Source organism: Anser anser (genome assembly GCF_964211835.1).
Source record: "Anser anser genome assembly, chromosome: 1".
In the NCBI taxonomy this organism is placed as follows: domain Eukaryota; kingdom Metazoa; phylum Chordata; class Aves; order Anseriformes; family Anatidae; genus Anser; species Anser anser.
In genome coordinates, this window is record NC_139720.1 from 77,175,881 (window position 1) to 77,196,496 (window position 20,616).

At 41.1% G+C, this 20,616-nt stretch overlaps 1 long non-coding RNA gene across 1 annotated transcript; it reads left to right on the forward strand.

The window, feature by feature from the left end:
- Nucleotides 1-405: 405 nt before the first annotated feature.
- On the forward strand, nucleotides 406-14,656 carry LOC310896722. Its single transcript, XR_014581776.1, has 3 exons — nucleotides 406-1,684; nucleotides 1,852-1,935; nucleotides 2,182-14,656. It is a non-coding gene; the product is annotated as an uncharacterized lncRNA (long non-coding RNA).
- The last annotated feature ends 5,960 nt before the right edge of the window (nucleotides 14,657-20,616 follow it).

Below are 20,616 nucleotides of genomic sequence, written 5' to 3' on the forward strand. Positions count from 1 at the left end.
AATGCCTGTTAACCCCAGCTCTTTTGTACAATACTGGTGGTGAAGCTCCCTTTCCTGCTTTTTGAAGCAAAACGGGTATTAACAGAGCAATAGGGAGCACACCAGAGAATGAAGCCTTTACAAAAACAGACTGCGTTTTTCTATCAATGCACCAAACAGGAATCCAATGTCTTTCTCTGTGTCCTCCTGCAAAGGTTAGAAGGAGGGGAAACAGGCTGTTTATCAAAATCTCATGTATCTGCCAACAGTAGATTGTTTTGCCCTTCAGAAGTAGATCATTAAAGCACTGCTAAACAGGGGCCTGTTTAATAACCTTAACCACCCATGAAGTATGAGAGACATTATCTTCACCAAGATGCATAAATGCACCCTTCGCACAACCTCAAACTGTCTTTGCAGGTAAGGGAGGCCTTGGAAAGACATAAACTTGCTAATGATTCCCTCCTTAAACAAAAATATGTACCAGTCGCATGGCTTTGTTTATTCAATGGTTGAATATTAGCTCAACTATAGATAGGAAGTAATCACTGTCTAGACCAGCAATCCTTGGTCCAAACTCTTGTCCTCCTTGAATCTTCCCACTACCACAATCTACCACAAAATCTGGTGAGCATTTCGCGCTACCATCTCCCTGGCTAGCATCAAGGAAAGAAACCACGGGAAGGTTTGTGGGTTGTCACCTGGAGCTGCTCCTATGTGGGGAGACTGCTGGGTGTAGGTTGGGAGAGAGATGATCTGGTACATTGAGGGGATTCTTCCAACAGAAAAAATGTACATTATTTTTTGATAGCTTATTCTGTAGGACTTCAAATCCTAGGGTCTGTAACATGGCATGGGTTGAAGAGCAGATGTCTAGTGCCTGACTAGGTTTATTTTCCACTGCTTGAAGGGTTATGCCCTTTCCCGCCTCTTCCCTTACTCCCAGTTTCCTAACAGATAAAACAGCAACAGGCTAATTTAGTTTTAAGTACATGAAGGATGATGAAAGGAGAGAGCTGAACACTCCAGAAAAGGCTTTTTTTCTTATTGCTTATTTGTCTTTAGTCACTAATTACTAACTATTTTACACTTAAGGGCTTCCCAGTCACATGGACATTTTGCATTCTTTGCATTCTTTAAAACAGTACTTTCTGCTGTCATTAGCATTTTTATTCTCCTTGAGTGTCTGCCTTCTGCATCCACATCAACAGCCTAGGTAGCTCATAGATAACTTAAAAAAAAAAAAAAAAAAAAGCCTCTGAAAAGCCCTCCTTTGGTTTCCTTTAATACTTTCTGTTCTTCCTTAAATTGTACTGGTACTATTTTATTAAGACCTGAATTAGAAATAAAGGAGTCAGAGCAGCTCGCTAACATGACACAGCTGCTGCCATTTACTTCAAACAGACTTGGGCTGGCCTTTGGCCTCTCTCTGAGGGAAGGGGAGGAGAGGGGGTACCCCTTCTTGTCTCTTGGTTCTGTTGCTTTTATTTACTGCAGATTTACTACCACTGGCTGCCTCATTTCAATTGTGCATTCGTGGCTGTGCACACTAATCACTCGTGACTTTGCCTTTCACTTCACAGTACTCAGACAAGATGCCATAGATTACACTGACTGTTTTGGACCCTAGCAGCAGCAAATCCTTCATTCGGGGGCCACCAAGCGCTGGAGTTACACCTCCAAAACTTCAGGATAACCACATCTGGTGGGCAACAGTCTGGGCTCTCCTTAAGAACTGAAGCTGTGGCATCCATGTTTCGGGCTGCTGTGAAGCCAGAGACCTGACCGACCAGTGCTAACTGAAGACCGTCTTTTCCCCTGCCTGAAATGAGTACCAAATGAGTCATTCATTTAAAATTTCCTTTCTTGCAGATTTTGCTTTCATGTTGATGCCGATCTCAGAAGTATGATCAGTTCCTGTCCTGGCCTCTGTTTCACCCACAGTTAGATCACCTGGTAATATTTGTGTAATTCTCTGAAAACTATGTTCCATAATTTCTCCACTTTGTATTCCACTAGTTTTTATCTTTTAATTTTCATCATTTTTGCCCACCACTGTCCTAATGACACTCATAATTTAAAGTTTTTCAGAATAATTATAGTGTTGGGACGGAAGGAAGTGTTGTTCCCGTTACTGCTTTTGCTACTGGCAAATACTGTGACCTTGTCCTTGGAAACTTGTTTTTGTGTTTCCTCCTCCAGGTCTTGAGGGTATCATTTGCAAGGAAGTCACTCTGTAGTGCCTCTCAAAGTGAATCCAGCCTTGGCTTTCTGCCAGGGTGCTGTGAGTTTTTTTATCAGCACTTTGCAAGCAGTATCAGGAGAAGTGTCGACTGCATTTCCGCAGCTGCTGGCTGGTGTGGGGATGCCTTCATCTCCTGTCATGAACTGCTGGAGTGGGGCAGTTGCAAGCTTTGTGCTTCTGACTCAGTGAGAACTGTTTTGGATGTTGTTGAACATTGTCGCTTTTGCAGGAATTTTAGAAGCACTCAGCAAAGCATTTTTCTTTCCATAAACTACTTTAGCTCTAGCTATGAGCTATGAAATCAACTCCAGGAAAGATGTGCTTCAAGAGTTGTTATCAAAATATCAGCTCAGCAGTGTCCATGCCAGTAAAGCGAAATGAGGCAATGTATGTATAGATATATAATTCCAATGGTACTACTCAAAGTGGGTGAGCAGACATAATATAAAACTGCCTTACATTTGGAAGATGTAAAGAAGACAGAAGCATACCCTGCCAAGCACCACTTCACAGGTGTGACTACAAGGACGGACTGAGTGGCATCTTTAAGAAAAACAGATTTAGCAGGGACGTGCATGAAGTTCACACACTAAGCTGGAGGACACAGATTCCCTTATGTTGGCCCCAGCTTGTCCCACCCAAGTTATGGTTTGTTCCTTGGAAGAAGTTTCTCTCTCCATTGCCTGTGTTCCTAATAGGGCACCTCAAGTTTGGGGACAAAAATCTGTGTCTTTCTGTGCCTAACAACTACCTCTCTTCTAATCCTTGATGTACCATGAGCTTTCTGTAATGTCCTGCTTCCAGCAAGGTGCTTTTAATTCTTCTTAGGGAGCAGTAGCCACTTTTAGCTCTTCTGAATAACTTTCTCCAGTAGTTTTTTTCTTTTTGGCTGGTTTGTGACAGTTTGTGACTCGTGAGCTATTGCTATCGAGTTTGTTATCAAAGGCTCTGTTCTCATGCTTCTAATGGTATTTGTGATGGAAAATAGATGCTTAGCCTTCCTGTTTTGCTGGTATCCCAAGGCTGATGAAATCTGACAGCAGGTGTCTAGATATCACCAGAGCAGAGGTCTCCAATCTTTTCCGTTTTTTCCCCATGGCACAGACTGCATTTATAAGCTCAAGCTTTTGGTGAACTGCTTTTAGGAGCTGAGATCTCATTTATTAACTGGCTCAGATCCATTCAATGAAAATAAAGGACATGCTAAGCTCTGCAGAGCAATGATTATTCACCTCCATAACCAACAAATGATTAGTTGTGTTTGGAGTGAAATCAAAGACAATGTGTATACAGCTTTTTCCTTACATAAAAAATAGTCTCCAGGTACTCCAAGACAAAGATGTCAACTTTTGTAATTTTACCATGAGTTTCAGAATATAAATAAAAATATGTATACATACATTTTTTCTTAAAGTCCGTGGCACCTAAGATTGACTGACTGTATAAGAAAATAACATCTTCTAACTTAGCTTAAGGAAAGATAACAATCCAACTGTTCTTTAAAGAAACTAAGCTGAAGGGTGAATAGTTTCAATGGTCATATGGGTCAATGTTTAAAATTGAGGGGCAAAGATTTGTGAAGATTTTTTCATGGCAGAATGAGAATGGAGCATCCCACCCAAACTTTAATCCTGGGAAGAAATAGTGGAAGTAGTTGCCACTCCTGTAAGGGAGCTGTTGCTTTAGCTCCCATTTGCCCCACATGTCCCTTAGGCTGGCAGAAACACCTTGCACTGTGCACCTTGCAGCAGTTCTTTCCTGCTTGCCAAACTGGAAACTACATCTTCCTCATGTGCAGGCATGACATAATGAAAAGAAAATGCTACAGAAGTATATTTTTGGTCCTCAAGGAGCTCTTGTGTACACAGTAGGGGATTTCCAGCTCTGCCTCTTGGGTCTTTGGGTATCTTTAGCTTGTTGAGTAAATTCAGCTCTGCCTGGATTTGTGGATAAGATGGGAAATGAGGGAGGGTAATCATGCAGGAGAAGAGTCGCAGGCTGCAGGAGGAGTATGACAAGCTAGATAGCGAGAAATGTGGTTAAAGACAAGACTGTGACATTTTCAGAAACATGTTCCAAATCACCCTGCCCCTCATTAGCAACCTCTGCTTTCATCCAGGGCTCTCAGCCGTCCTGCAAACTTTTGTCTTCCAAAAGCCAGTATAAGAGTTAAAATTCCTCTGTAGGTTGTGGAATATGAAGATGCCAAATATTTTTCCAGTGAAATTTTAAGATAAAATACTTGCATGTGTGTTGGTGCAGACACCAGACTCTTGCCTCCTTCCATATCCAGTTTGTGTTCAAGTAAGCATTCAAGGAGACTGGTCTGTGTCCTTCTCTCCATACTCTATCCCTCTAAAATTCCAGAGACACAGCATGATTTGAATTTCTTTCAAACTCTCTGAACACAAACTTGTGCTTACTACTTTAAAAATATTGGTAAATTTATTGCTGACATTTGCAACAACCTCAAAGCAGTTAACATAGAAACTTTCCTGCCACGGGTGTAGGAGGCTTCAGTTTAAATTAAAACCCTGCTTTTCTTATATATGGTCCATTGCAAAACAGTTCAGACTTTCCAATATGGTCCATTGCAAAACAGTTCAGACTTTCCAAATTGTAAAGTATTCATGGTAATTAGCCAATTTATGAAGCAGAATTATGTTTCTTTGTCTTCTTATTTGGCATGTTCTAACCCACTAAAGTAGAACTGGCCTGTTATGAAACCATTCTACTAAACAGTGAAGAGCTTTGCATAATTACATAAAAAGAGTGTTTTGTGAAATTTGAAGAGTTTACTTCCCCCACACATCACTATATATGTATTTCCTTTTAAATTACTAAATGTTTATACACTTACAACAATTTAAAGAGTACAGAGAGAAGTGTATATACAGGAATGTGGCATATTGACTCATTTCGCGGTTTACTCCACTGCAGACACACAGACCCCATGAATTTTATCATCATTTTATCACACAAAGAAAGTCTAATTCTGATTCAGAGTTTGCCAGCTACCCTATGAGGCACAGGCCTGATTTCTGTCATTAGGCCCACACAGGGGAGGGGTGAGCCAGTTGGCTGGGCACTCAAAGTAAGGCCAAGAGCAGCAAGTTTGCTTACTTGAAGAGCCTTGATGTGGATTTGGGTGGACTTTGTGCCTACTTTAAGAGCTCATTTGTGGGGCTGAAGAAAAGGAAGAGAGGCTCTCAGTGCTGGAATAGCCTGAAGAGCTCTTTCTGATTAATAATTCTGATGCAATATGTGGTAATTTTTAAAAGGATGCTGCTGTTCTCAGGGGACTACTCAACAAGACACAATGACATTTTCATTCAAAACTTAAAAAAACTTAATTTTGCATCTGCTTAAACAAAGAAAAAAAAAAAAAAAGCTCAGACTAAGAGTGAGAAAGCAGATTTTTTAAATCCTCCCAGAAAGCGTCAAGCACAAGAAAAACTTAACACCAGAACTGCTCTGCCCAGCTGTGGCTCAAACAGCAGACAGTATTCAGCAGCTGCAAGCTATCTCCTTTTGAGGAAAAAACACCAAAAGATGACACATATTTCTCATTTCTCTAGTTCAGTTCATTTATAGAGACTGTACAGGAAAGTGCTTTTTGCCTTGGGTGCAGGAGAAACTGGGCAGAAATATACCATTTTCCCCCTCAGTTTTGAACTTTAAGTCTCCCAGGGTCATCCAGCAAGTGTCTGCCTAGTATTTTTGCTGTCTCCTGTGGCATTTCTGTTGTTTTCCCTCTGCTGTTCAAATACCATCCATCTGCTTATATCTTCCTTCACCCTGGATGGGTAATGTTTTACGGTCCCCAGCTTCAATGCAAGATGCTGAACTCACTGAATAGCATCCAGGGAAACACATCTTTCCCCTTTCCCCATTCTCCTGTTGTAGCTGGCCTCAGCAGTAGTTATTTGCAGTGATGCCAGCCAAACCTTGGAAAATGGTTAAGACCACAGAGTGACATGCCTTGCACTGCCTGATGCTGTCTCAGTTGATTCCTTCAGCTTTCCAACTAACCTGCACCCGTCAGTTGCCTCCTGTAGGAGATAACAAGCTGCCTGGGCTTCTTTGCTCTGCCATCGGTTGGTTCCTGATGCAACAGGGTCCTATAGGAGCCTATAGGTTCTCTGGGCACACCTGAAAATAACAGCGGGGATGTTTAAGATCTGCTCAGGGCCAGGTGAGCCATCAGAACGGCTGATGGTTCAGCTGGAAGGTTGCTATTTCATTTAGACAGCTGCAGCTACGTATGGCCTATTATCACCGATAAGGCCTGAGTGCTCAAATATGTGTCATGTTGCTACTATTGGAGCATGTCCCTTATAGAGCTGGCTGCTCTCAGATACAATAAGCGACTATTGCTGTGTCATTAGACAGATATTGCCACTTCCAGAGGCAAGCTGTTGTGTAGGCCCACGCTGGTGCCCATGGGTTACACTTTCAGCTGAGTATCTTCAAGTGCTTTACAAACAGAGATTACTTGTGCCTCACAGCACCTCTTGAAGCACCTAATATTACCAATGGCTAGATAAGCAATGACACAAACAGGAAAAAAAAATCAACTGGTGCTCTTAGCTGTAGCTGCCCAACTCAGAGTAGGGAAAGTCTGTTTTCCCTGCTGTGCTGAATTTGTTTGGACTGGGGCTGCTCACTACATCCATGGTATACCCAAACCAAGGTACCACAAATGAGCAGCACTTTCAGCAAGAGCTAGGGATCTCACCTTGTTCAACCTAAACCTGACCATCCACTGAAAAAAAAGAGCCCAAAGCTGCTGATTCTCAGGCCCTCACTCAGCTCCCAAGCTCCACCAAACTTGTGGATTGTGCCTGGATGTGATGTTCTCCTAGCTCCATGAGGGTGCTGAGACATCTGTTACAATTTATTTCTGTAGCAACAAAGCTAGGGCAATTTCCAGCAAACAAGCAAAAGGGGGGAATAAATCTCTTGTTTAAACTTTTAGGATGACTGTCAAAAGAGAATAAAATATATGTAACAGTTACATCCTTTTACAGGAAAATTGGTGTTAAGATTTCAGTTGACAGAAAGGTAATGGGTCATTTCAGGTGAGAAAGATAATGGGCTGTAAATTTGTTCAGAAACTGGTATGAACAATGAGGTGAGTGAACAGAAGATTATTTCTGTACTTACAAGGAGATCTATGTGTAAATCAAATTTGGACAGTCTTCTCATGATATTTGCAGCAGGACCTGATGCTTCCATCTACCTGGGCTCCAGCAGGGTCACTATCCATTGATACCATTTGATATTTGGGTTAGTGTCTGGAAGAGCTATGTTTAGAGGAGGTTTTGTGGGCCTGGATGGAGCAGGAAAACCCACTCCCCAGGGAGGACGACCTCACCCATGGTCATGCTTGAGGCTCCTCTCCCTTCAGCATCCTCCTCTCCATGCCCCATCAGGTAGTCCCCTTCCTCCTACAGCTATGCACGCATTGCAAGAAGGGTTCAGCAACCCTCTCGAGCAACACCCTTTCCCTAGAAAGGCTGGGACCAGTTTGACCTCACCCAGCCCCTAGATGCTCATAGCTTACAACAGTGCCTGGAGATGTCCTGCTGTGTGCTGGAGAGTGGAGGGGTGTTTCAGATAAGCACTTTGCAGCCCTATCACCTCTGTAGCCAACACAAGAAAAAAACAATCATTAGTTGAGACTGCTGCAAACCGACTTAAATGGTGGTTATTTTGGAAGAAGGCGTAAAGCTTTGCAATACAATATTCAGATGAGGGTTTGGCAAAGCACTGTTCTCACTGTCACAATCCATCCATCTCCCAGGTGGCAAGGTCTTTACCTACTGAAAAGATAGATAAATGCAGATTTTTTTCTCTGCTTACTCATTCTGCATTTTGGGAAAAAACACCACAGAAGATAACATAGTATTTCTAAACTGCTTTGGGTTGGCCTGTGTTCAGTCCCCTTTTCCTCAGTCCTTTGCACAATCAGGTAACAAACTGTTCTTGTGAACATGGGGAATAGCTCTGCTTGGTCTGAATGCCATAATCACAAATGGATCAGGGCATTCTCAGCAAATTTAGCTGCTCAAGCCTGAGGAGAGCACATGCTTTATAACAATTCAGTCACCCATGTGTAGAAAGAAAACAAAATTCATTACTCACATGGCTGATTGCACAGCATAAATAGCAAAGGGCAAATGTTGTAAAAAAAATGCTGAAGTATATATACCATGGGTATGGTACTATCAGCACAGAAATCCTTACAAAGTTAGTTAGCTTACAAACAGCGTTAGGGACAAAAGGTTTGGATTAATTGCTGCTACAATTAGCTGCATCAGACAAATACAACATTTATCATAATGTACTGCAGGAGTCAAAAAAAAAAAAAAAGCCAGGCCTTTCAAATTGATGGACATATTTTACAAGCAGCAAAGATCTTGATCCCTTATGGATCTTCTGTTCAGCAGTATACAACTGATACGCAATATTTGCAAAAAACACCCAAGAGGCAGAAAATGTACAGTAGTGGAATAAGCAGTTTTCAGAAGAGGTTTCTAGTTCTATTTTTTTTTCTGGCTTTGTACTCTTTTCTGCATCCTCAGCTGCATAGGAATTACTCAGAAACAACAACGTGAAAACGCTCTCTGAATGCTTCAACTTATCATGTAATATACCGAAGGGAAAGAGCAGCAGTAATTCAATCCTGTATTTTAAATAGCAAACAGCAAGCAATCATTTTGCCTAGAACAATCCCAAAAAACAACATCTGCATGGCAAAAATATACAGCTGACATGAAAGTCAGGTTACTGTCTTGTAGTTATAAAATGACAGAGAAGGAAGAGAAAAGGGAATCCACTTAGAATGAAGCCATTGCCAATACGCAAGGGAGTAAAGATTATTACAGAACCTTCTTTATTTTTTTTTTCCTTTTGAATTATTTAAATACACAAGACAGCCCAGCTCTCATTTTGAAGAGGCAGTTTCTAATCTCAGAGTGACTCCCTCCCACTGCAGAGGAAAGAAAACAAAACTAACAAATGCACAGATAAATCTTATTGAGAGTCAAACCAGGGGAGACAAGAAAACAAGTAGCTTTAGCAAAACTGCACTTTTTTCAGACTTCTTAGTGACTTCAAATACCGGGAGATGATAACACTATCAAGAAGATTAAAAACTAAGTGTCCTGCTGGGTTGCTATACCCTGACTTAGAGCATTTTCCCAGCTCATATACTAATTATTCCATAACCTTACTGAAAAAACCTCCCCAAACATATTTTCCTTAAAAGCAAAACCTGAGCTCTGCTACTCTCCTCTTATATCAAGCTTGTGCATCCTCCAAGATAACTCAGCTGTCTGCAGCCCTGCAAGACTGCTGTTTAAATATGGGTGCCATCTCTTTAAAAATAAAACATTCCCACAAAGCAGGTTGCTAGAAAAAAGGCAAGGGTATAAATGTCTGATCATACGCACTTCACCTTATTGGTCTGTGCTATAGTTAGAAAGGAAGTTAGAGGGTTTTAGAAATGTTAGCTCTTAAAAATAGCATGAAGAGGAGGCTTGAACACTGTTTTTCAGCACAGCACTGTCAAGAGCTTGAAGCATGAATGTGGCAAGGACTGCCTGAACACAAACTCCAAACCTTTCTTCTCAGATCTCACTTATTGTCTATCTCTGTATACTCTTTTCACTGTTGAAAAGGTTTATTTTCCTTCTTCTAAATAATAATAATAATAATAATAATAATAATAATAATAATAATAAAAACAATTTCCAAAGTGTTTCCACATCAGGTGCACAAATGAAGAAGCAGGAAAACAAAAACACAGGGGAAGGAATGCCCTTCTGTGCTGTGCAGTCAGCCTCTGGGATGCTGCTTTTTGGTACTGCAACATTTAAACAAGGTCAGGATGCAAAAGGAGGTTGAAATGCACTTGACATACATGGATGATGGTATTTAACATGCATGACATGGGATAAAGGTTTATGAGAAATACATGCTATTATTCATAAGAACAAGTCTTTTTCTGACTGCCTCAGATTATTAAGAAATTGATTGATGTTTATCTTCAAAGTAACTATTTTTGTACTTCTGAGATGTTTGGCAATGATGGCTATCAGAGCACGCTTTCAGGAAAATCAGTTTTCAAACTGTTCAGTGGATCAGAATCTGGCTGTGCACATATGTATGTGGGTGTGTTAACAACAATGTAAGCAAGCAAAGGAAGGAGGTTTTGTTGGTTTATTCATTTTTTAAAAAGTCAGTACTTTCACTGACTCTTTTTACTGGTTTGCATATTGAAAAAGTCTGGAAGTTGCAAATGCCGTAAGACATCTAATCTTCCCTTAGTGTTCTCAGGTGGACCAGGGTTTTAAAAAACCGGAAAGACAATTCATTTGTAGGAAAGGTCCCCTAGGAATACAGCCAGGGCAGGAAAAGCTAATGGAGATGTATACAGACAACTGGCCACAGAGTACCTTCATATTCTGCCTCTCAAGACAATTGTCAGATGTTCAGTGCTGAGCTCAAGGGTTTTAAAGTACCTTTTATTCCTAGCCAGGCATCTGAGGATGGCATGATGCCAATTCATGAACAAGTTTTTCATCTGATGCCAATTTCTCCCATGGTGCTAGTCCATAATCACACATTTTTCCCAAAAGGGTTACTCAGACTGTTGAGGAACTTCAGGAAGAGAGTGAAGCATGTGTGAAAGGAAAGGATAAAACAAACGAACAAGCAACAACAACAAAGGAAAGGAAAGGAAAGGAAAGGAAAGGAAAGGAAAGGAAAGGAAAGGAAAGGAAAGGAAAGGAAAGGAAAGGAAAGGAAAGGAAAGGAAAGGAAAGGAAAGGAAAGGAAAGGAAAGGAAAGGAAAGGAAAGGAAAGGAAAGGAAAGGAAAGGAAAGGAAAGGAAAGGAAAGGAAAGGAAAGGAAAGGAAAGGAAAGGAAAGGAAACAACAACAACAGAGTACTGCACTTACAGAACAAGTTTGCACTAACATTTTCATTCCTCTTGAATAGTGTATTCAGAGCTTGGAAGTATTCAATGCACAAACGAGGAATATGAATCAATAAGGGGAATCAATCCCCTGAGTACGATGGGAGACCTTTTGTATAATTTAATGCTGACGCCGAAAATTACTCTGTGGAGCACCATTTTATACATGAGGCCTGCAGTGTTACTCTCTCTTTTTAAATTATTTTTGGGAAAAAAAGAAAAAAAAGGAATAGTTTTCAAGCACAAAGGCTTCAACAATTGCAGGGATAAATGTGTGTTAAAAACTATCCCTTTGGCGTTTGCGTGCTTTATATAATTGGCAGCGTAGTTACTTGGAACACAGGCGGACATTGTGGTCATATGAATGTGCATGGGGAAAAGATGTAAAGCAGTTCCTAAAAGTAAATCTTAATTTACAATTGCTAATAGTAAAATATTCACTTCCACTGCTTGGTATTCATGGGAGATGAGTGGCAGCTGGTGTTACAAGGAATGTTTTCCCTCTTTGAATTACTGGCTTTGCCCAAGGAGGCTAAGAATAACAAAAGCAAGTGAGAAATAATAAACAAGCAATGCTAAGTTTCCCTGCTTTATACAGCTGTAACTGAGTGTGAATGACAGTGTTTTTAGAAGCAGCAGCCATTCCCCAAAGGTTTCTGTGAAATATAGATTCAAAGAGTAATTTGTGTTGGAAGGGACCCCTGGAGTTCCTCTAGTCCAGCCTCCTGCCTAACAGAGTGACTTTTGGAGTTAAAGTGGGTTGCTTATGGCCATGTCCAGCCAAATTTTGAGCAGCTCCAAGGACAGAGATTTCACAGCCTCTCTGGGTATCTGCTCACCTGGTGGCTTGACTGCCCTCATAATGGAGATTTTTTTCTTAAATCTGATTAAAATTTCTGTTGCTACAGATTGTGGTAGTTGCCTTTTGTCCCTTCACTGTGCACTTCTAATAGTCTGACCCTGCATCCTCTCCCATGAAGAGACGTCTCCAGGCTGAATAAACCCAGCTCCCTCAGCTTGTTCTCCTGTATGGTGTACTACAGACCCCTAACCACCTTGGCATTCCTCCACTAGTCTTTATCCACTCAGTCAATGGCTTCTAAATCCATTCATGTCAAACAGGAGGAGTGCAAACCTGGCCACAGATCTGAGGTATTACATTAAAAAAAAAATACATGCAGGCTACATACAGACAGCCTAACACATAACGAAATGCAGCCAAGCAAGGAGGCATTATGGTGCAGGACTAAGCTCTTCTCACTTCCCTTCAACCATTCGTAGAGCGTCATTCCTTGCAACAGCTGTTGAGGTGCTGTACCCATCTCGCTGCATTCACACAGACCTGCTAAGAGAGTTGTATGGTCACTCCAGGGCACTTACAGGGTCTAAACTGATTTTAATTTATGCCTCTGTTATGTGCATCACATACAGAAGTTGTGGTTAGAGGTGTGGTATTCATGTCCTCATCTAAAATTGGGAACCTACAACTGAGTTTTAGGCCACAGATGGTTTATATGGTGATTGTCTCAGAAATTTCCATTGTGTTGACTTAATTTAAAAAAATCTCTCTAATTCCCTCTTTGGTCTATACTCGTTATACATTTATTCGTAATACATAGTTCTCCTCTTATCTTAATTTATTGGAAAACCTTTCCCAAGAGTTCCCAGTCTTGGGCTCGTGCATCTCACAGTTTTAGCTCAAAATGCTTCTACTAGCATTTTTTGGATGCTCAAGAGAGAAGAACATTTGGGTGCAGGGAAGCATTCAGAGCTGATGGACTTGTAGCCATGGTCAGAAGGGAAGTAGGTAAAGATTCTCAGCAGTTTGTCAAGATGTTATGTTTTAGCATTTGGCACATTCATTGGTATCTGGGACTTAGCTCTGCACAAAAGAGGATGTGCAATGATTCGTCTAGGACTCTCTGGGCTTGCCTGATGATTTCTGGAAAGTTTTGAAGTACTGTGTAGCAATTCAGCAAGCTATGAAGAGTCTGGAGAGTTAAAAACTCATGGTGTTTTTATGCCTGAATGAGATGTTCAGTTTTGCCTGCTTGGTTTAATATGCTAGCAAAACAAATCACACTGTTAATAAACTCAACTATAAGCTGGTATGAAATGTAACGAATCAATCCTCTTAAATAGTTTTCATTAGAGAAAAGGTTAGTATTAGCTTAACAGCTTAAATGCTAAATACATTTAACTGCTATAACAGCATGTGAGACACTGTTCTGAAAAGGGATAGTGATAATGCATGTTTTCATAAAGAATGAATGAATGTTTTCCAGAATTTGGACTGGAATGAGGTATGTCAGTCCCAAAATTGGCACTGCCCAGTTTTGCTGTTTCATGATATTTGCCACTGGAACACAGGAATCTCAAGTATCTTGAGAACATTTTTCCTCTGAAACACATTAACTTCTCCCCTTTTCCACCTGCTGCAAACTGACACCAAAGAGGAAAAAGAATGCTCCTTTTTTTATATTTTATTATTTTTTATTTTATTTTGTCTTGAGGCCTTGTTTCAACAATATGTCCCTGTGTGAGAAGATGTGTATCACTGACATCTACTGACCAAGTTAAAAAACACAGCTTTGCCAGATGGGGACTGTGTTAAGTTGTATGTTAGAATGCTACACGCAACAGTTGACAACAAAATTAGGAGCGTCCTCTTGATCAAAGAACCTGCATCCAAATCCATAGTGTGGTATTAGGACATTCCTCATAATAAAGCCAAGCAGAAATCCCACTGCCAGTATCACTGCCTGTTTTACCACCTTCATCCCACTGCATTTGCACTTTATTTTCCAGACCCTTCTGGGTACAGGTCCCTGCAAGGTGCAAGTGCCTGCCCACAGGGCCAAGGACCGCATGAAAAGCTGTGATACGCCCTTGTGGAGCTGCGCTTGAGCAGGCATGACCTGAGAGGGAGCTCAGTCCCAAGGCCTCACTGGCAAAGACTGCATGAGCAAACCTTGCACGAGCTGCTGTCAGTGGGTTAAGTAGCTGATCCAGTTTTAGCCAGATACACTTCTCTCAGTCTTGTGTGCTGGTAAATACATGGGTTGTGGAGGAAGTTCAAACAAAGCTCTCCTAATTTCCCTGGTTAGTGACCTGTGAACATCAATAATATCACTACATTGTTCATCAAAGCCCATTAACCCTTCTCTGACTGTAGAATGTACCAAACATTTCAGCAGAAAAGTTAAGAAATCCCGTAGCAAACTGGTGGACCTATAGCTTCTCTCTGTGTCCACCAGTTAATAATTCTCATCTGTTCCAAAGCACAAATGTTTACAGTTCTTTTAAATCTCAGCTTTTGCCTTTCTGTGAATGTTCCCAAAGATGTCTAATACCTTGCTTAACTATCTGCTGAGTGAGCAGCTTTTTCCTTTTTGAAGTCTACTGCCTCTCATTTAATTGTGCTTTAAGAAAAAAAAAAAAAAGAAAAAGCATCCAACCCACCTCTGGTATATCATTTATTATTTTGAATAGATGGGTTCCTCTGATAAATCGCTGTCAAATTTGCAAGACCTTTCTCCATTCAGAACACTCACTGTTCATTTATTACTTCTATTTCCTTCAAGGTGAGTCCTGGAGCCAAAAACAATAGAAAAAAGGAATCCTAGTCCTTGTCAAAATCAATGGGTGGGGATGTTTATGCCAGGTTCAGTTAAGGCACCTTCCAAAGCACAAAGGCTGCAAGCAATAAAGACCCATCCCAAGGTGTACAGCGCAGAAGAACCAAGTCCTCTTTGTTGTGGGATTTCTCTGCTACTAAGGTGTGGGGCTGCTCTGCAGCTTGTGCTGGTGCTTGAGGCAGAAGCCCTTGGGAAGCAAGGCGTAACAGCCATGCACATAAAAAAGCTCTTGGGCCTTAAGCTTGGAATTAAATATGGGAGATATTCCTCAATATAGAATAAAGAGACTTTTGCATACCTATTTTCAAATGATAAGTTTATGTCAAAGAACAAACACTCCATGCTACACTGTCAGACTACCCTAACGAAAGAACAACTCCAATCACACTGACTACCTTTAATAGTTAATATGAGATCGTCAGACCACAAACATCTGGAAAGATGAGGACATGGTTTGTGCCATTATGAGGCATCATATTTTCAAAACTATTTCCAGTCACAGTCTTTATAAGTGATACCATTTATTCTGCTTGTTATGAATGTTATTGCACAGTGGCTTGAAGCTGGGTTTCAGGTCTTCTTGTGGAAGAGGGGGAAAGGATTGAAGGAAAGGTGACATCATTCTGAACAAGGTTTTCAGGGACAAGAGTACTGTTTCTATGAAAATGGGTCCAGGCAAGGATGAGAAGCCCTCCTGTTCCAGTGAAGTCCAGATCAATGGTGTTTGTTATGCTTTCTTAGAAGACACAGACCAATCTTAAAGTGCAGATCTCTGTTTCTCATTTAATTTGTACAATAAAGTTATAGTTTGCATTCTCCATGTCATTCTGTCAGTGGGAAAGGGACTACTTCTTATGCAGTGATGAGTAACCCCAACCCCAGCCTGTCTATGTTGCACAGAAAATCTTGTTGTTGTCCCCCTCCATCTACCTCTGAATCCCCTAAATCCTTTGAAAGGATTTCAGCTCTGTCTGTGCTCACCATGACTGATTTGCTTGCTACCTTGAAGGGTGGCTGTTCAGGGTCTGGGGATGCACAGGACTTTCCATTTGATTTAGAATTTAGTAGCTAGGAATAGCTGCTATTTAATGAAGTGTAGGCTGACCTCTGGTGGCAAAACAAAAACAAACAAACAAACAAACAAACAAAACAACCAACCAACACCAACCAACATAAACCTACGTATATACTTCACTACGGGTAAGAAACAAACTGGCAGGACAGGAAACAGAGGGCAGATTTTTTGATCCAAACAATAGCTAAAAAATGGACCAGCTAATTTTTTTGTGGAAAGCTGGTCAGCAACCACTGAGAAAAATGGAATGAACATTTCTATATTTAGTAATTCTTCTACCAAACCTTTATTTTTCTTGTCCTTATAGCAGTAGCAATGTATTATAATGATATCACCTACATTACAGTACAACTGTGTTGGACAGGCTGAGCCCACATAGGGGTCAGAGTCAATGGACTGTCTAAACCAGGGACTAGGTGGGCTGTCTGTCCCAGCTCTGGTCTGGGTGACAATTGTGACCAGATTTTACCAGTATGTGACAGTAGTATCAAATGCCATTAATTTGGAGCCCTTGACACGAGATCGCTCTTCTGCACCGGACACAATAGCCCCTCACTTTCTGGGCAGAGGTGTGGGAGCTTCTGCAGCAGCAGTCCTGTTAGGTCTGGTCTGCTTCGGTCGATGATCAGAGCCTGCTCTGCCACAGATCTGCGCAAGTCTGTGCAGAAACGATTGCTTCAGAATGGCTAATTCAGCTCCAGAATGATCCTGAATAACATTTAATGAGGTGAATCATTGTCTGGTGTGTATATCTTAGCCATAGTCTATCCATTCCGTCCACAGATACATCAGCTCTTACAAATTTCTTGCTAAGGTCACAACACTTCCTGTCAGATTTTGTCAGGGCCATGGGATTTTCCTGCTTCCAGGCAGTAGAGTGGCCTCACCCTTTCCTTGATGCAAATGGTGGGAAGACATTTCAGTCCACAGGCACTTCTTAAAGCCACTGTCCATTGGTATTATTCTTCCTCTGATGGTTCCTCTAGGAGCTTGCTCCTGTTGGCTTCAGTCATGTTGGTGAGATATGTGCCAGTGTTGTTCCTCCAGGTCTTAAGGCCTTGGAGCCTAGGAAGGATGGTAGTTTCTGTGCTGCTGAAAGCTGACCATGATGTTATGACCACTGACCATGCTTATTTAACGGGCTTTGTTATTTGTTATACCTTTTTCTCAAAATTCCCATTAACCCTCAGTGAAGCTGTTTGCAGGCTTTACCTCCCTGTGTTATTCATTGCACTGTGTTAGAAGCTGTGTGAGCTTTCTTCTAAGCAAAGTATAGACTTACCATCTGCCTGGAAGGGATCTGAGGAGGCTGTTGGAAAACCAACAAATAAACATTTCCTACAAACCTATTCACTGGTCTTTTACTCTTTTTCTGGAGTCCCACTGCATCCCAGCCTGGTGGATAGGCTGAAGCTGTGTTTGCTCTCCAAGGAGTTACTGGCAATATTGGGAGGAGGCTGATGGTAAATGAGGTCAGGACAGTTTCTAGAAGAGTCATGACAGTGGCCAGTTTCCTCCACATAGATGAAAAGATTGTTGTTTGCTGGGGCTTATGAATGATCCAGCTCTCAGTCTTTGAGACCTGATCCATTTTCATCAAGGGTGCACTGGCTGCTTTACACCACCATGAAAGCGCAAGCATTAAAATAGGTGCTGAGAACTGCGGAATCTCAGGCATCTGTCAATTTGTTAACTTCCACTTCAAATTGTTCAGAAGATGCTTGTCCGTTATTTACTGAGGACTTTTCAGTATTAAGAACAAGTTAAGAGTAGCTTAAATGGAAAAATAAGATAAGTGAAATAATATGAAATAAATCATGTGCACATAGCCTTTTTATGAAGTATTTTTTTTATGCAATAAAAGTGCTCTCTGCAAATTTGTTACGGCCACCACTAGGTGGTAGTAACAACGCAATTTCTTGATATATATATATATATATATATAAGTTTGATGATTTTTTTTTTTTCTGTTCATGACTCTGAGTGAAAAGTTTGTTAGATGATGATGAAATACCCAGCAGACGTCAGATGTCAAATGGAAACCGCAGGCTCATAGTCCAACAGTGGGAAAGAACATGGGCTCCCCCGGAATTGGAGCTAAAGACAGCACGATTGTTAAAACTAGAGATAAAGTCGATAGTGCTAATTTTGGAGTTGCTGGGTGCAAAGGGAGTGGCTTATTTTCCTTACTTTCTATAGATTTGCTTTTAAATGCCTTCTGTATTTAGATGCTGTAATATTTGGATCCATGGTTAAATTCCCACTTCTGCACTACTACCCACATTCACATTAATAGTGGGTTTCTATGCTGTAAGATCCGCAGTGCATCATCTTTGCCTGGCGTATGATTTAAACCCTGAAAAAAAAAAAAAAAGCTTTTTTCTTTTTTTCCTTAATGAATTTATTTATTTATTAAATGAAGGATAAGGTAGGATTTTCTCTTACTCTTTGCTTGTGTATTTCTTTATCTGCAGCTTTGGGCCATATGACTGCTGCTAGGCATTGATTTGGTTACAGTGGAACTGAATTTAAACTAATTAATGTTCAAATGTGTCTTGGCCAATCCCCTGTTCTTTTATTCTTCAGTAGTTAAAGTTGCTCAAATAGAAATTTCATCCAATCAAGAAAATGATTCTGTGTTCATTGGACCACTGTCCAAACATCACACTGCAGATTTATTTCCTTCACCCTTGCAGCAAAGTCCTTGCATAGGCAGCATGCTCACAAACACAGTGTAACTGAGGTTGTCATGTACAAAAAAATTATACTTGGATGTAAAAGTTCAATTCCTTCTGCATCTAGATTAGCATATATCTCTGCTGGCATAAGCGCTTCAGCTGGTGTAAGTATGATCATTTTATTTAATGAATTTGATGTTGTAGCTAAAACTACAGGAAAATAAAGGGCATTACACTGAGATATGTTTAATTGTAATCTGCAATGAAGACTTACTTGATTACCGTTTTTACATAACGAATCCTACTTACAGAACCACTTCCATGTTCTGGAATCTTAATACACAATTACCACTCCAGTTCTTACATTTATAATGCATTTTGAGATTCAGCTGGTAAAGTGAGTGCACTTCTACCACAGAATAAGAGCTATATTCTATTATGGTATCAGGTAAAATATCTGACAAAATAAATAGCCTTATATAACGAACACAATTTGTAAAATGAGGAGATATTTTTTCCAAAAAAATTTGCTTATGTCAAACTTCAGAAACTTTGAGTCAAATTGTACCATTCCACGGGCATCCCCCCCCCCCCTTTTTTTTAAATCATAGGACATATTGTATTAGCATTCAGATATCTTAATAACATGAATCTCATATTACTGTGTGTGCCATGATTACTGTGTTGTTTATTTGACCCAGGTGTCCTGCCACCACAATTTATCACCAACTAAACAAAAGTTAATGCTAGGGAAATAGAAGTCTTCTTAGGTGACCTCCTCCTGCTCTTTTCCTCCATTTTTTTCTCCAGTCTAGTTGCAGTGGAACCAAGCTTCAAAAACAAGTTGAAGTAGCAGTGATTCAGGCCCTTATTTCATGTGCTCGACAACACAGCCCAAGTTGCAATGTGTTTAGAGACATGACTAAGAACAGCTGTGCAAGTTGGTCACCGTGTTGCACCGAGGCACCAGGACATTACATCTAATCCTTCCCATTTGTATAAAATCCACACAGAAGAGGTCAAGAAGCTGCAAAAAAAATGCAGACTCTCCTCTCAGATGCATTCTTTGTGGTCTATTTTTACAGAAACCTCTGAAGCAGCCCTCTTAGTTCAAGCTGTCCTGAGATTAATGGTTCAGGGAGGGTTAGCCAGCCTTCCCAGCCATGGAAAAGTCATCAGGCTACTCAGTCAGCACAACAAATTGATAAGGTGCTGTGCAAAGTGCTCTTTCGTCTTCTGGCAGACTGGGCCCCAACCCTGTGTCAAATGCATTTGGAGGATTCCACAGGAATTCAGTTGAGTATAAATATCTGCCACAAAAGTTCTCCCAATAACGTCAAAGCAAGCATACTCAAAGGAAACAAGCCCTTCCCATAAATGCCACTGAAAAAGCCATTAGCTGATGGCAGCATTAAACATTGCTTTCCTAGAGCATTTACAACACAGCTAGTAGCAAATAAGCCAGAGGACACTGAAGCTTTATTATTTGTCATTGCATTTGCTAGGTTAATTAGAGTTCTGCTCAACAACAGCAGCTCTACAATCCGGCAGAGTGTTTGTAGGTTCAACAGGGCCATCCGTTGTAGGTTCAACAGGGCCAGGGTTTGTAGGGCCATCCGTGTGCTGCAAATCTGCTAGAGACAAGAGGTTGTTCGGACACAGCACCTGGCTATGGCCAGGCAGCATGCAACCCCTCAGCAGAGTCCCTGCATCTCTTGGGGACCCAAAGCCTCCTTAGGGGTGAAGTCAGGCTGTGCAGCGGGGCTGGTGCCAGCTTGCCCATGCTGATCCTGCTCTGCTGCGCCTGTTGTGGGGCTGTTCAGGGTTTACTGCCTGAAAAACCAGCCAGAAAAGTCCTCCTTTCTCCCGCTGCATTAGCCACTCACCCCAGCTCATCGTGCTGCTGGACAAATCCTGCAGAAAGCGGATCACTCAGCTGAAACCACCACGTGTAGCTTTGCCTTGCCTCCAATTAGCAAGTGTGAAGTAAAAATTGTGTCTGAAGTACCTCATATCTG